This window comes from Astyanax mexicanus, chromosome 24, assembly GCF_023375975.1.
Source record: "Astyanax mexicanus isolate ESR-SI-001 chromosome 24, AstMex3_surface, whole genome shotgun sequence".
Classification (NCBI taxonomy): domain Eukaryota; kingdom Metazoa; phylum Chordata; class Actinopteri; order Characiformes; family Acestrorhamphidae; genus Astyanax; species Astyanax mexicanus.
The window spans coordinates 23,313,767-23,329,315 of NC_064431.1; the positions used below are offsets into that span (position 1 = coordinate 23,313,767).

General features: G+C 38.2%; 1 protein-coding gene across 2 annotated transcripts in view; it reads left to right on the plus strand.

The window, feature by feature from the left end:
• Positions 1 to 15,549, plus strand: part of cdh4 (cadherin 4, type 1, R-cadherin (retinal)) — a 317,295-nt gene that overhangs the window by 123,397 nt on the left and 178,349 nt on the right. The gene's annotated exons all lie outside the window — the stretch shown is intronic.

The window sequence follows — 15,549 nt, forward strand, 5'->3', positions numbered from 1 at the left end:
GATTTTTAACATCATATATTATGAATATGCACTTACTTATTCACAAACAAATCAATTAAAAATCCCAAATGTATTGAATGTAGCTTTATTATTCTAGAAAACCAGTTTCACTGCTCCACAGATCAATACTAAGGAGCCTTAAACTCCTCTAGCTAGCCTCTAGCACAACACAACTGATCTGTCTTAAACACATTAAGAGAGGATCTAATTTAAGTAAATAACTCTTAACAAGTTCAGCCCAGCTGTTTACTAAAAGCCATTTTGTTTGCTAATTGCATAATTCCATATGTTTATCTTCGTAGTTTGGATGACTAGTATTCATTTAAAATGCAAAACATTTTGAAATAATGAAAAAACACAGAATTTATGGTGTGTCCAAACTTTTGACCGGTACTGTATATATCAGTCAAGCCCTAGATCAGGTAAGTTTTATTTTCCAAGCCATTACGGGCACCAAAAAAAAATCTGTTTTAAAAAATTAAGTGCAATAGAGAGAGTGCTAGAGACTAGTAGCTCTCCAGCCCAGAGAGTTGTTGAACCTAATTGCAGCATAGTTGATCTTAGAGCAAGTAAACGGAAAGAATGGAAAAAACTCCCCACGCTGGATCCAACCTGTGTCATCAGGGTCACGGCTCAATACGATACCACTGCCCTGGCTAGTGAATTGGGACACGGCTGGGAAAAAAACACCATTATAAGGAGACACAGAGCCCAAGAATGGACAAAAAAGCGAAAAACGGGGGGAAACGTTTCTAAAGACAGAGAGACAGAGGAGGAATTTAAACAAAAGCTCACCAGAGAAGCATTTTATTTATTTATTTATGTTTTTTGTAATGCCTTTTTCTGACCTTCTTTGCATCATTCTATCACACTAGCTTTCTCTGCTTCACTCTACCTCACTCTGCCTCCAGTCTCGTTCTGTCACAAGAGCACGGTCTGCTGCATAAAGAGCTCCCTCCGGTGCTGCACCCAGGTAGTGCAATTTGAGTTGTCTGTTATTCAAGGCGTTATCGCAGCTCTTTCAATATATTTATCATGAAAACTCATATCATGTTAAAAATGTAACTGATCTTAAAGTTCTAATCTGCATGTTTCCAGGCTTTGATCCTCTAGAGAAGGATGGTCACGTTTGCCTTTGCTTTTTTCCGGGTCCGTGTTAGACTGAATTTCGCAGATGCGGATGTTGTGCCTGCCAGGAGATGGAAATTTCTCACCTCTCCTGTCGCGCCTTCTCTCTCCTCCGTCACGCGAAGCGCCTCAATCACACCACTCTGTCATCTGGCATCGGCATCATCCCTGGTCGTGTTCCATCGTTTTCAGCTGGAGAGTAGTTAATATGCGGCTTAGCGTATGCGGCGGAATCAGCCTCAATATGGCGATATAATTGAATTGTTTATCTGAGAAAACAGCCCGTGGTCACAGAGCTGAATAAATAAATGAACCCGGCTCTGGCTCTCTGACCCCTCGCTCGACAAATAAACAAACAGATTTGGGCTTCCCTGAGCGAGCACCGGGAACCTTTCTTCAGCTCTCATAATGTGTCGAATCAGGGCAGAAAATTAGTCAAATCCATTTGACAAAAATATCCAGTTCAACAACAAACAGCCAGCGCTCCTAGATGGAAGGTTAAAAAGCAATCTCTGTGCTTCTCTCGTTTCCCTCTCTCTGTCTTTCTTTCTCTCTCTCGTTCTTGCTTATTCTCACTTATTTTTTTGTTTCTCTTATCACTCTCATTCTCTCTTTCTCTCCTTCTTTCTCTCACTTTCTTTCTCTCTCTTATTCTCACTGTTTTTCTAATTTCTCTTATCTCTCTCATTCTCCATCTCTCTCAATCTCACTCTCTCTTATTCTCTTTGCTTTTTCTTTGTTTCTCTTATCTTTCTTTTATTCACTCTCATTCTCTCACTCTTTTTCTCTTTTTCTCTTCTCTTGTTCCTCTTCTCTCTCTTTCTCTCTTATTTGCTTTGCTTTTCTCTTGTGTCTCTTTCTTGTTCCCTCTTTATTTCTTATTCTCTTTGCTTTTTCTTTGTTTCTCTTATCTTTCTTTTATTCATTCTCATTCTCTCACTTTTTTTCTCTTTGCTCTTCTCTCGTTTCTCTTCTCTCTCTTTCTCTCTTATTTGCTTTGCTTTTCTCTTGTTTCTCTTTCTAGTTCCCTCTTTATTTCTCTATTATATTATATATTATATTATATTATATATTATATATTATATTATATTCTCTGTCACTCACATGTTTTTCTCACTCATATTCTCACTCTCTCATTCTTTCTCCCACTCTCTCTCTCTCTCTCTCTCACTTTCATTCTCTTCCTCTCTTATTCTCTCTCTCTCTCTCTCTCTCTCTCTTGTTTTCTTTCTGTTATATCGTTTGCCTGTTTTGTCTTTACATTCTTTGGTCTTTTTTCTGGATAACTCTCTCTTTCACAGTTACTTCCTCCACCCGCGTCCGGAGCAGTGTGTGCTCTCATGCCCTGCTGTTTCCATGGTTATAATGGCACCATTACTCATAGCTGCATGCTGTTGGCACGGCTGCAGTGGTCAGGGTGAGGGACTGGCAGTGGCGCAGAAGGTCAGCGCAGGAGGCTCTGACCCCTTAAAGAGGGGCACATACAGAGCAGGGCCGCTGCTGACTGACCAACAACACTGCTCAACTGCACTACTCCATCATTTCCATTCCTGTGAAGTAGTTCCGGAAAGTGTGATGCCTCATTACTACAGTATGCATTTGTTTCTTCAATACTTTAAAATCTGGGTATTGGAAAAAAAAGTGCAGAACATATACAGTATTAGAGGCAGCACAAGCGATTAGCACTGTGTCGCTAGTGACTGTGGGCTAGCATGCACATTTTAACTCCCCACAAGACGTATAGGCATTTATTTTTGTCCTCCTGATATAAAAAATAAACCACCGCTACTGAGAATAAACACACAGTTCTGATGTTTGAATATGGGTTGTTAGTTTTTTTCTCTCTTTTACTCTGCTCTGTCCCTCTTGCTCTATCTCTATACACATAGGGGAAAAATGAAGAAGGATTGGGGCATAAGATAAAGTTTGATAACTTAGTTATACAAGGTTTTTTTTCTTGTCTAAAGGGGGAAAAACTAATCTCAAAAATTTTATTTAAAAAACTTACCTTAATTTACTCAACTTACACATGTGCATGCAAACACCTGGACATCCTGACATGCTGCAGTGGTGTTAAATAATGCTAATCTTTATCTGGTAAAATGCACTGGTCGAAACTTTTAAAACATATTTGAAGCAACAAAATTGAAAGTTGGATTTTTGCTTTTGTAGGTTCCCCCTACAGTCAAGACTTTCAATCACTGTTTTTGCAAAAAAACTAAGAGATATGAATGATTTATATTCCAAGCCATCATTTATCATTTATAAACCTATAATGTATATGAAGTTTGCAGTGTGGTACTGATGAGAGTGTTGGAATAGAGACATAATATTTGGTATATTTACTAAAATAGTCTGAAAAGAGAGATATAACAAGGTGATTATCTCGCACTTTACCAGCCACATGATGGTTCACGCTTTAAATATTAAACCGTTGAAACATGGTGTTGTCCCACTGGGTTCAGGCATTACCAAACTCTTTTATTTCATCTTTTTTGACCTGTGAAGAGAGGTCAATATCAAAAGAACGTTGAAAAAGGCAGGTTTAAGGATCACCTTTAAGTGTCTGTAAATGCTTCTTGGTTCCATTCTCTAGTGTGACTCTCAAGGTTCCTGAGCATTTCTCCTCTTTTTCCGCTCTGTTTTGAAGTCGTCCTTCAGGCTCATCATTGAGAAGGAATAGTCGTAGACATCCTCTCTCCTCAGCGTCACTCCAGGGACGAGAGAGGAGAAGAAGAGGCTTCATTTAGAGATCTTGTCTGTTCTCTTGTTGCCCTTGGTTGAGGTGAGAGACCTCAGACTGCCTGTGCTTTGTGAAAACCTGTTCATCAGGAATCAATAGCTATTTTCTGCCCTTTTTGCTCCGTGCACTTCGTGAATAGCTTTTTTTATCTGTGGACATAGATAGAGAAACAGAGAGAGAAAGGGAGATAGAGAAGGAGAGAGAGAGAGAGAGAGAGAGAGAGAGGAAGGTGGGACAGGAGTGTCCTGGTCTGTTTTAGCTGTGGTCTGGTCTGTTTTGGTGGTGAGGTGTTAATGAGAGATTAAGGAGCTTTTCCTCTGTACTCAGAGCAGAGCTTCCGCTCTGAAGTGGATTGAAAGGTCAGGACAGATGAGTGACCGGTTCTGTTTGACCACAGATGTCCACCTACTGTGAAGAGGGACCAGTTTTTTTTAACTTAAATACAAAGCCTGTGGTACTTTTTAGGGTGTACTCAAACCTTTAAAAAAAGGAGCATGGTTCTAGAGCATGCTGTGCCTGAGCACACTTGTGTCTTGTGCCGAATTCAAAACCCCCGCCATAAAAAGCACTCTTTTCAGGAGTTTGTATGTATCATCTTCTTGATAAAAGCAGAGATGATCCTATCTTTAACTTTAACATATTTAGAAATACAAGCCAAAAGTTATAGATAGTCAGGTTTACATATAAAGCAGCTTAAAACACGCTCTCTGTGCTTTTCCTGGCGGGGGTGCTGAATTTGTCACAATAACAACATGTTTGTTTACAGGAATGTTGCATCACTGACATCACCTTGTCATGGTTTGGGAATGCTTGGTTGTGAGGTGTAGTGAGGCTAGTGAGGGTAAATACTGGTCAGCATGTTCATGGCAAGGCTAGACAAATTATCAGTGAATTATGAGTTCGAGCAAGAACTAATAGTGATTGCCAGTTGGATGGAACTTTGTATTTTATGCTACATTATGCTGGCATTTAATATGTCTTGATCCATAGTGTGTACCAGGAATACATCATAGATGGCATTACCATCCATAGTGGACAGAGCAATCCACCCAGTGGGTGGTAATAATCATGATCAGTGATGTCTGGCTATAATTGTTCTTGTAAACAGACAAGAGACTCAGAAAGGCATTAATAAATCAAATCCACATTTAAAACAAGAAAACCCACACTTACATCCCACAGCTTAATGCTGGGACATGGCAAAATTCATAACTCATGGTATTAGTTTATGTCCAGTGACATTTGGCATGTCAGTGTATGTCCAGATGTTTGTGGACACCCTTTAAAATGAATTAGCATTCATCTACTTTAAGTTGCACCTCATTGCTGACAAAGATGTGTAAGCAGAAATGCTCTAGCCCTTGTAGAAAAGTATTGCCAATAGAATAGGACTCACTAGAGCAGATACTGATAAATCTCTGACTGTGTACATTTTTTACAGCCTGAAGAGATTCTCTTCTTAGCCCTTTCTGTGCTTTAAGTGTTGCTATGGGTCATATGAGTTATAGAGATAATAAAATGATCAAAATAGAAACCTAATAATACTTCTTCTCGTCCCACAGGCATGTATAGCTGGGGTCCAGAGTGGCTCTGTGATGACAGTGAACAAAACACCTCGTTTTTCAAACCTGTAACACAAGTTAATACATGATTTTTTTTCTCCAGCAGGGGTGCTGTTAGCACATAAGTAATTTTTTTTTTTTTTTAATGTAGAAGGAATGGCAATTAATTATCAGCAGAATGCTTAACGTTAAAAACCAAAGGTGGAGTAGTTTATTAAGAAAATATGTTGACTTTCTCTGAATCATTAAATATGTGTGATTTTCATTAAAGATGAAAAACAACTCAGCTAATGCTAAAAAGGAAATAGTTAACGATAAGATCTCTCTTTCTCTCGCTCACTCTCATTTGGAGTTTTATCTCATAAGGCTAGCACTTCTCTAACCTTTCTCTACTTCTCTATTCTTTAATGTTGCTGTGAGTCTGAAAACCAATTTCCTCTTAAATGTCACAATCTTTTTTCTTGAATTTTAATTTTGGTATTTATTTTTGGGGTAAACCATGTTATAAGTAATTGATGTATTTTAAAACATTTCAACATGTTTATCTTAGTCGTGCTGTTTTCAATTAGCCAATAGGTTATTAGTGAGATAAAAAGAAAAAAACAGCTCACTTAAAAAACCCAAGCCATTGTAATTATTTGTTATATCTCACATAACACTGATACACACAGTATCAGTCAAAAGTCTGGGCACTTCCACTCAATTAATGTTTTTCGTTTTTTTTTTTTTTTTCCTACATGGTAAATTGATACAGAAGTCATCCAGACTATGAAGGGTACCACTTTAAAATAAGACTACCTTTATAAAGGGTTTATAAATGGTTTACAATTATTTTATTAATGGTTACTAATTATGTTGTAAATGCTTTAAAAAATCATTAATAATCAGTTATAACACATACGTAGAAAGGGCAACAATGACCTGTTGTTTGCCAAACAACCTAATTAGTAACCATTAATAAACTAATTTTGAACCATTTATAAACCCTAAAGGTAGTCTTATTTTAAAGTGGTACCCTATGAAGCAACACATAAAGAATCCTGTAGTATCTTAAATGCAAAAAATGATGTGGGGTGCTGTACTTGTGGTTTCTGAAGCTGGTGAACTTATCCTGTGCAACAGAGGTAACTATTGGTCTTCCTTTCCTGAGGTGCTCCTGATGAGAGCCAGTTTCATCATAACATTTTTGATGATCTTTGAGACTGCACTTGAGGATACTTTTAAAGTTCTTTAAATTGTTCTTATTAGCTGACCTTAATTTCTTTAAGTCATTTGTTTTCTTCACTTAGTTACGTAGGTCTTGCCATAATATGGATTAGAACATTACTCAAATTGAGCTATTCAATGTATACATGTAAATCTACCTCTTTACAACTTTACAACTGATGCTCTCAAACACATTAAGAGGCAATACATTAAAGTAATCAACTCTTGATAGGTTCAGCACAGCTGTTAACTGAAAGCTTTTTGAGAAGACAACCTCATAAAGCTGACAGAGAAAATACAGCCAAGATGTAAAACTTTGAAGAATCTAAAATATATATAATATTCTGGTTTTACTAAATAATTCCATGTTTTTCTTATTAGTTGGATGGTTTTAGTATTAATCTACTTTAAAGCAGATCCAAAGTTTTGACCGGCACTGCATGTATATAATTTGTCTTTATTTATTTATTTTTTTTTCACACTGTAAGGATCTAAATGGATCTGAGCACCCTTACTAAAGAATGCTTTCAGCTTGTTAACACATGCATCTAGTCTGGACCCTGTAGAGAAGTTTGGGTTTATGTTTAAACCTCCCTGTACAGTATTTGCATGTGATTATATTTAGAGATGCTGAAGGTATGGTGATTTTTATCTGTGTTTCTATATGTCACTGTTTGTGTTTGTTTGTGTGTATGTGCTTGCGCATGGCTTGACTCCAATCCCATTATCCTCTGCACTGATAGCAGGTTGGCAGCGTGGAGCTTTCCCTGCTGAATAGCTCTCTAACTTTGAACTGTGCAAACAGGCTAATCTCTCTCACCTCGCTGCATCACGACCTGCACTTTCCTGAGCTGAGCCACGCCTTTAATCGCACTAATGCCATGAATTTTAAACAACAGATAATGAGGCTTGCAGGCCCTGATGCCGCAGAAACCGGCTTAACAATACGTTCGACTAACATTAGTGCCGGACGTCCAGCCTTGCCCCGAGTGAAGTGAAGGAGCGCTCTGTGGGAACCTGGATAGAGTTTGCTGATGTCTTCTCATTTCAGTCTTGTTGAAATTGAAAATGTTGTACGTCAGCAGTGCTTTTAACCGCCGCTAATCGTGCGCCATAATAATCAGTTAGTGTTTGCTCATCACGTATTCACGTCACACGCGATCCTGCAGCGGCGATGAGAGTTTTGAAGGGCTTTTTTTTCTGCAGCCGTCAATTTTGCTCGCTTTCACAAGGATTGTAGATACTGTATTCACATGCGTGTCATCGAAAATTGCCTCACTTTCACCATACATAATAACAGAACAAAACAAGTGCCAGCAGGACATGTTTTATGCAGGTTTGGTTTAAACACAGTTTAGAAAAAAGGAAATGAGGTTCTTTTTAGGTTAAAGAGGCTGAATAACAGATAGGATGCAAACTGATTCTTTCATTTTCTTGTCTTGTGCTTCATTATATTTCATGTACAAGAAAAAAATGCTCTATATTGAGTAGGGGTGGGAATTAAAGGATGATGCGATACAATTCGATATTATCATTATATGTGATAACATGATATCATGATATCATGATACTGTTATTCTGTGATACTCCTTATATCGCAAGACAATTCTCCACAATACTTCACAGCATCTGTGTTAATGATGAGGATAAAAAATACTCCTAAATAGTCAAATACCAGGAATTTTGGATTAATTGGTTTCCATTTCATAGAATTTCACAACAAATATTCTTGACCGCAGGTTTACCCTACCCTATTAATTTAAAGAATGCCACCAAGTGGTATAATAAAGCAGTAATAAAGCAGTTCATTTTAAAAGTTGAATTGAATGATGAGTCTTAGGGAGTTTAGAGCTCCTATGTTTCAATAAAAATATCTATATGACATGATACACCAATATATTCAACAATATATCGCACTACTAATATATATTGTCCCAACCTTTATATTGAGGCAGTTGTAATGACACACTATTTCTACAAATGTTTTGGAACAACAAAGCATTCTTTCAGGTCTCTTTTTTTCTGAAATTAAGCCTATTAAAAAGAGTTTTTGTCTGCTTTTGTTGGAGTAACTGTGTCTACTGTTTGCAGAAATGGCATCTACTAGACTTTGGAGCATTGCTATAAGGATTTGATTGCATTCAGTGACAATGATAGTGTAGTTAGATAGGCTGGAACCAGGAGCATTTGTACTCCAGCTAACACTTTCATCAGATTTGTTTTATGGTTGCAACTATGAAAATGTGGCCGACAGTTTGTGCTTTATTTCTACATAATATAATATAATATAATATAATATTTCTACAGTCAGTTTAATTGCTACCAACCACAGTTATTTATTAATTCCTATAAAATCTATCTTTATATAATCTTCAGACCACTCAATGATTATGTGTTTCCTTGATTTTACCAAATTGAAAACCTCTGGAATATAATCAAGAGGAAGATGGTTGATCACAAGCCATTAAACCAAACTGAACTGTTTAAATCTTTGCACCAGGAGTGGCATAAAGTTATCCAAAAGCAGTGTGTAAGACTGGTGGAGGAGAACATGCCAAGATGCATGAAAACTGTGAATAAAAAACAGGGTCATTACACCAAATATTGATTTCTGAATATGAACATGTTTTCTTTGCATTATTTGAGGTCTGCAAGCTCTGCATCGTTTTTGTTATTTCAGCTTTTCCTCTCTTTACTATCTCTCTTCTCTCTGTTTTTTTTCTTTCTGTCTGTCTCCTTTTTTCTCCATCTATCATTTTATCTCACTTTCTGTTTCCTGTTTTCTCTGCCTCTTTCTTTTTGTTTCTCTAGCTTTTTTTTTGGTCTGCCTCTTTTCTTCACAAATCACACAAACTCTTTCATGCTCTCTCTCTCTCTCTCTCTCTCTCTCTGTCTCTCTCTCTGGGCAGTGAGCTGTCTCCGAGTGTCTTGTGTGTGTAGATAACACAGCGACAGGTGTCTTTACCTGAGAGTGGCTGATGAATGAGTGTGCTCGCCTCACTCGGCCAAACACACCGTGAAAGAAATGAAAATAAACAGCAAACTGCAGATCTTTCCCATCTCCCATCACAACCACACACACACACTTAACCACACAATCAGCATGGACCATATGCAGATCAGCCAAAACATTGTGACCACTCATAGATGAATCTTATAGATCAGCAATGCCAAATATATGTTATAACGGCTGGAACCGGCCTGATATGGTTTTAATCTGGTCTCACATTTACATACATGTAGATGTTCTCAACAGCAAAGACATAATTGAGGTCATCACTTATTATGAGAAATACACTCTCCTCTATCACACAACCATAAACACATCCATGTTCTCCATCCAGCTAGCAGCTTCAGAATACTTTTATAGACAGAGATCACTCTTTAAGGTCAGATTTATTTAGTACTATATTATATTTTATATAATAATATAACGCTGAACGTTAGTGTTGGTCAGTCTGTCAGGGGTCTGGTTGGCTTTAATCAGATAGAGAAAGCTGAGCTGCTCAGTTTATATCACAGCACCTGTGTCCACCTGTCCGCACCACGCAGCTATATCAGCTCTTAACAATTTCCTGCGCTCCGGCAGCACGGCCTGACATTTGCTGTGGAAATGCTTCCCTATGGTTTGAGTATGATTGTGATTAGTGATGTTAATGGCTAAGGTAATGATGCTGAGAGAGAGAGCAGAACGCGGGGTCTTGTAGAGCGATCCCAGCAAGCTGGAGACATCTCCACAGAGGCTCATTACCCAAACATGATACAATTAATCAGAGACAACCTGAGCACTACGCCATAACACGCCAGGGACAAATAGCTATGCTTCTTTACTTACAAACACACACGCCAGCATTCAGCAAAACACAGGTGTGAAACTCAGACGCAGGATTCATTTCATCTGATTGTGATTCTGTAGATAGTAATTGAGTAATTTTGTATATTTTTTTCAATTGTACCAAGTTTAAAAATTAAGTTACGACTCTTTAGAATAATATTTAGCACACTGTGAAATCCCATATTCCATCATCATTAAGGTTTGATTTGGTTAAGATTCAGTAGAAAATGTTTGAATGAATTTTTATCATGATTTACTGTTTGTTACTGTATGGTTATTTAAATATAATTTGGTGGGAATATTAAATTGCCCTATGATTTAGTTTTATTCAGTTATAATATTTTGATTGAGTTAAGAAACCTTGTATCTCATTTTTGTTCTATGGAATCTTGAATGTTATTATTACTCAATGTGAGGTCCAGTACATAATAGAATCCCAAATTCTGTGATGATTCAACCTGATTCGATTGTGATTTTTCAGGTTTTGATTTAGAATGTAATTAAATTTAAAATTTTATTAGGATGGTGATTTTTTATAAAAGCACACAGTGCATTGCAAAATCTTAAAGTTCTCTTTTGTATAATAATAAACTTGGGTGTTATGTAAGCACTCTTTATATCTATCTGAGAACTGTGTGGGAGTGGTCAAAATACTCTAATGAAAATGCATGATTGACAGCTGTTTGTTCACATTAACGTGGCAGCACACACCGCCTTGAGAGTGAGAAGCTGCATCAGTATTACTTTTAAGATTTTTTTTTAGCTTAGATTGTTGCTAAGCGACAGATCACCAGTTCCGGTTGCTCAGACTCAAAGAGAGGGCGGAACTATGTTAGCCTTGTGATTATTCAGTTTTTAGATCCGCCCATTCTACATATTTTATAGGAAAATAATTGTGGTAAACTCATCATAATACAATCTTTTAGTGTTGTGATATTTAGGGGAAGATGCAGAATCAGTGTGATGACTCTTTTGAAAGTTAATTGGTTTAATTATGAAATTTCATATTTTAGTGTAAATACGGTTCAAATGATGTTAATTAAATGGTTCAGCGCATTGAGAAATTCTGTATTTACTCTTTTACTTTGTTTGCACGTTTGGAATAAACTGGATTCAGTTAAATTGTCACTTATAGATTGATATATCATAATGATTCAATGCGTTTCTCTAACCCTGCTAATTGCACAGAAAACACAAGATGAAACTGCAAGAGTGCACACACACACACACACACACACGCATACACACAACTGCACGTACAAGAGTTTCCATTCTATTATAATTCACAGAAACTCTGTCGCCCACACACACTCACAGATTTGCGCAACACACACACACACACATTTCACACTTTAGCAACTAGGACAGAGAGCTAACATAACCCTCACCTTCCTGCAGCAGCACAGTTAAAATATCCCGACTAGAGCACGGCCTCAACCTTCCAGCAGGAAGATCTGCACATGCATGAGCTGCTGCTTCGCCTTTGACATTTCGGTGCTGCTGAGGGTTGGGGGGATGGTGGGGGGGTGAGGGGGTGTTTTCTTCTGTTTTAGGTCTTTAAATTTTACAAAGTGCAGCACACAGTTAAATAACACACACACTCTTAATTCCCGCCATGCGGCCTTAGCATGCAAATGAGCACATTGGTATCATGTACTTATTAGCAGCCGTACTATTTGGCTGGCCTCCAGTTAGTTGGAGCGGTAGGATAGTAAGTGAGAGAGAGAGAGAGAGAGAGAGAGAGAGAGAGAGAGAGGGATAGTGACAGAGTGCAGGACGTAGGAGATGAAGAGCATATGCCGTACGTTCAGTGGTGTGCAGCAGAGAGTGCTAATGACTCTAACTGCTCCGCTGAGAAACGCTCTCCAAGGGAGCTGTGTGTGGGTTGGTGGGTGTGTGTGGTTATATATGTGTGTGTATGTGTGTGTGGGAGTGTGAAGCGAGCCGTAGTTATACAGTAGGGTGTGTTTTTGGCTGCTATGTGATTTCCATACACTGGTGTGTGTATGACCCAGTTTACAACTGGTCACCTTTGGCCTTATGTACTAAGACTTGCGTGGAATTCCAACTAAAATGTTGCGTAAGCTCAGATAGATAGATAGATAGATACTTTATTGATCCCGAAGGAAATTTAGATCTCCAAAGTTATAGCGTATTTTTTTTGGACTATAGGGCACACTTAAAATTCTTTTAATTCGGCCTTATAATCCAGTGCACCTTATGTATACATTTAACCAGTCAGGTTGTAAGGAGCAGTAAAGCCACTTCGTTGAGGTACAGCATTATACAGGAGTTTCAGTAAAGTTTTTCTCCAGCACCAAAGCTATAGCGGTATTAGCATTAGCCGTTAACCGCACTAAGTGTTAGCTTTTTAGTCGTTCAGAGCTGAGTATTATCAGCCTAAACCCAGAAAGCACTGCTGGAGCAGCTTTAGCATTAGCCACTAACAGCGCTAAGCACTAGCTCTTTTGCCGTTCAGAGGCCGGTATATCAAACCGTAGCCTGCTCTTTTACAACAAACAAGCTACGTGGGACAAACCACTAGCTGATAAAGCATAAAAATACACATTTAAATCAGATACAAATATGATAATTGAAACCACTTGGACCCATAGGAGGTGGACTCAGACACAATTGATCCACACGTTATAGTACAACCATAACACTTTAATAATTGCCACATAACAAGAAAATTTGAATTGTCAATCCCACACAGCAAATAGATTTCAGTTGGACTAACTGGAGATGCATTTAACTAAAGTGTAAATGCACGAGGATTCAATCCAGATACATCACATGAAGTAACCCGGTGTAAATGGGGTCTGTGTGTATGTATGTGAAGGCTAGTCCACATGACAGATTGGGGTCGGGATCTGGCCGTGGTCCTGAACAAAAATAGCTACATTTTTAAAGTGCAAGTAGTTCTATAGTAAAGTGTCTAAATACATCACTTTAGAAATCATTTCACTGCTAAAGCAATGAAAAACATTGACAAAAAAGGACTTTTGCTTTTCTCAGCACCGTTGACAGCAAAATTACAAAATAAATACATATAATTATGCAGCTGTGTTAAAAAATTTTTTTTTTATTTTTTATTTTTTAGACTACTGTGCCCTGAAATAACCTAAACATGGATATTAATTAAGTGCTTTTCTTAAAGTTCTCATCTCAACTGTCTCAACTAACCAACTTATCACCCCATACCCAACAAAATCTAATTGGATGGAGCACATTTATTTCAGAGAACACAGTTCCATTGCTCCATAGCTCATTGTAAATCCTCTAAACCCCTCTGCTCTGTAACTCTTACCCTAGTCTAGGCCTGGCATTAGGTGTGGTGACAGTAGGATCATGTTAATCTGTTCCAGAGAGCATAAACATATTCGAGTCCAGCACGTTTACCTACACTAACGTTAGCTCACTGGCTAGCAGCTCATTACATTACATTAGCCATTGTATGCTAACATCACAACATCGCTTACAGAAAAAAAACAACAAAGAACTTTGTACAGAGTGTCTGTCAGTGCTACTAATAGCACCAACAACATAACATGATTAATACTAGTGTTATTAACTATTATTTAGTTGCCTAGCTCGATTACAACTAAGCTACTCCAAATAATACAGACTACTGGTCTCTTCCAGACAATTGTAACCTCACCTTCTATCAATACAGCAGAATAAGGTTTTAAAAATGTATATCTAGGCAACATTTTTGCACAAGGAAAACTAATTGTTGGGATTGTTGGAACACTTGAGATAGAAACACTGTAAAAGATTTCAAGAGAAAATGAGAGGAGATGTGGTAAATTTTGTCATTGAAACAGTATAGAGATGGGTAGACCTAAATATCACACTGAAGCCATCCAGCAGAAGCAGAAACTACACTGTCCATGCCTAGATACAAGCTATATCCTGAGGTCGGCTATATATTTCTGTACTTCTGCGCTATAGAAGGCTGTTCCAACTTAAAGGATCCTTTATATACAGCCAAGAACTGCAGCCAATGTATGGAGCAATTTGAAGAACCGCAGCTGATGTATCCTTCCTGTCTCTCAGTTACTCACAATTCTTTACTCGCATGCAATAGTAACCACAGCCTCCAGGGTTCATTTAGAGTTAATTCTAAAATGTTTTAAAATTATTTATTTTAATGACACAAGTATTTCGCCTTGTGACCTCTCAACAAAGCCTCATTAGACTAAAATCATCATAGAACAGTCCTACCAAGGACTTTTCCAACATCCACTGCAGTCTAGACTTCGAAAGGCAGCTACAGTCATTTGTTTATCACCAGTCTGTTGCAGCTGTTGAAAGAAAGAGGCTGTTTTTTTTTTCTGCTCACAGTTCAAGTGTTGTTTCGAAATCCAAAGAGCGAGCCTTCCACAGTTTCATACAAAAGTGTGAGCAAGTTCATATTCTGACTTTTCCAACTACATTTCTTTAGTTCACACCAACTTAGTGTATGTTTTTGACCAGTGTGCACCCTGTAAAAGTGTCCTTGGTGATGCCAGTTCACCCTTGACATTTAGAAGTAAGTACATTTTTCTGTTTTGGGCTTTTAAGTCGAGCTGCATTGTGTTCAGCCTCCACACCGAGGCAGAGGGTGCGAAAGACTGCCTTTATTTTTTTTGGCGAAGCTGCTTCAAAACCGACCTTTGGGTCCGACGCTGCCTTATGTCAGTTTCTCGTCTGAAGCGAGAGAGTTTTAAGGTCAAATCTTCAAATCCTGCCTTTGTCTCTTTTTTCCTGGCCTGTTCCTGTCTCCTTTTTTTTTGCTCTTTTTTGATTCGGTTGTGTGTTTTCCCTCTCTTTCTCTCTCTGTTCTATCATTTATCACTCATGCTGCACGTCACTGCTGGCTCGCCCTCATTAGCCCATTTCTCATTCGCTTTCGCCGTCGTCCGCAGCTTTTTCCTTGCTATTTCTGTTCCCCTCACGTTCGCTTTATCTCCCTCCCTTTCATGTTGTCCTCTCATTCTGCTCTGTTCCTACAGTATCTCGCCTCTGCACTCTTCAGCTTCAGTGCCCTGACTGGACGTGTGTGCTATCATGCACACTTTCTCTGACACAAA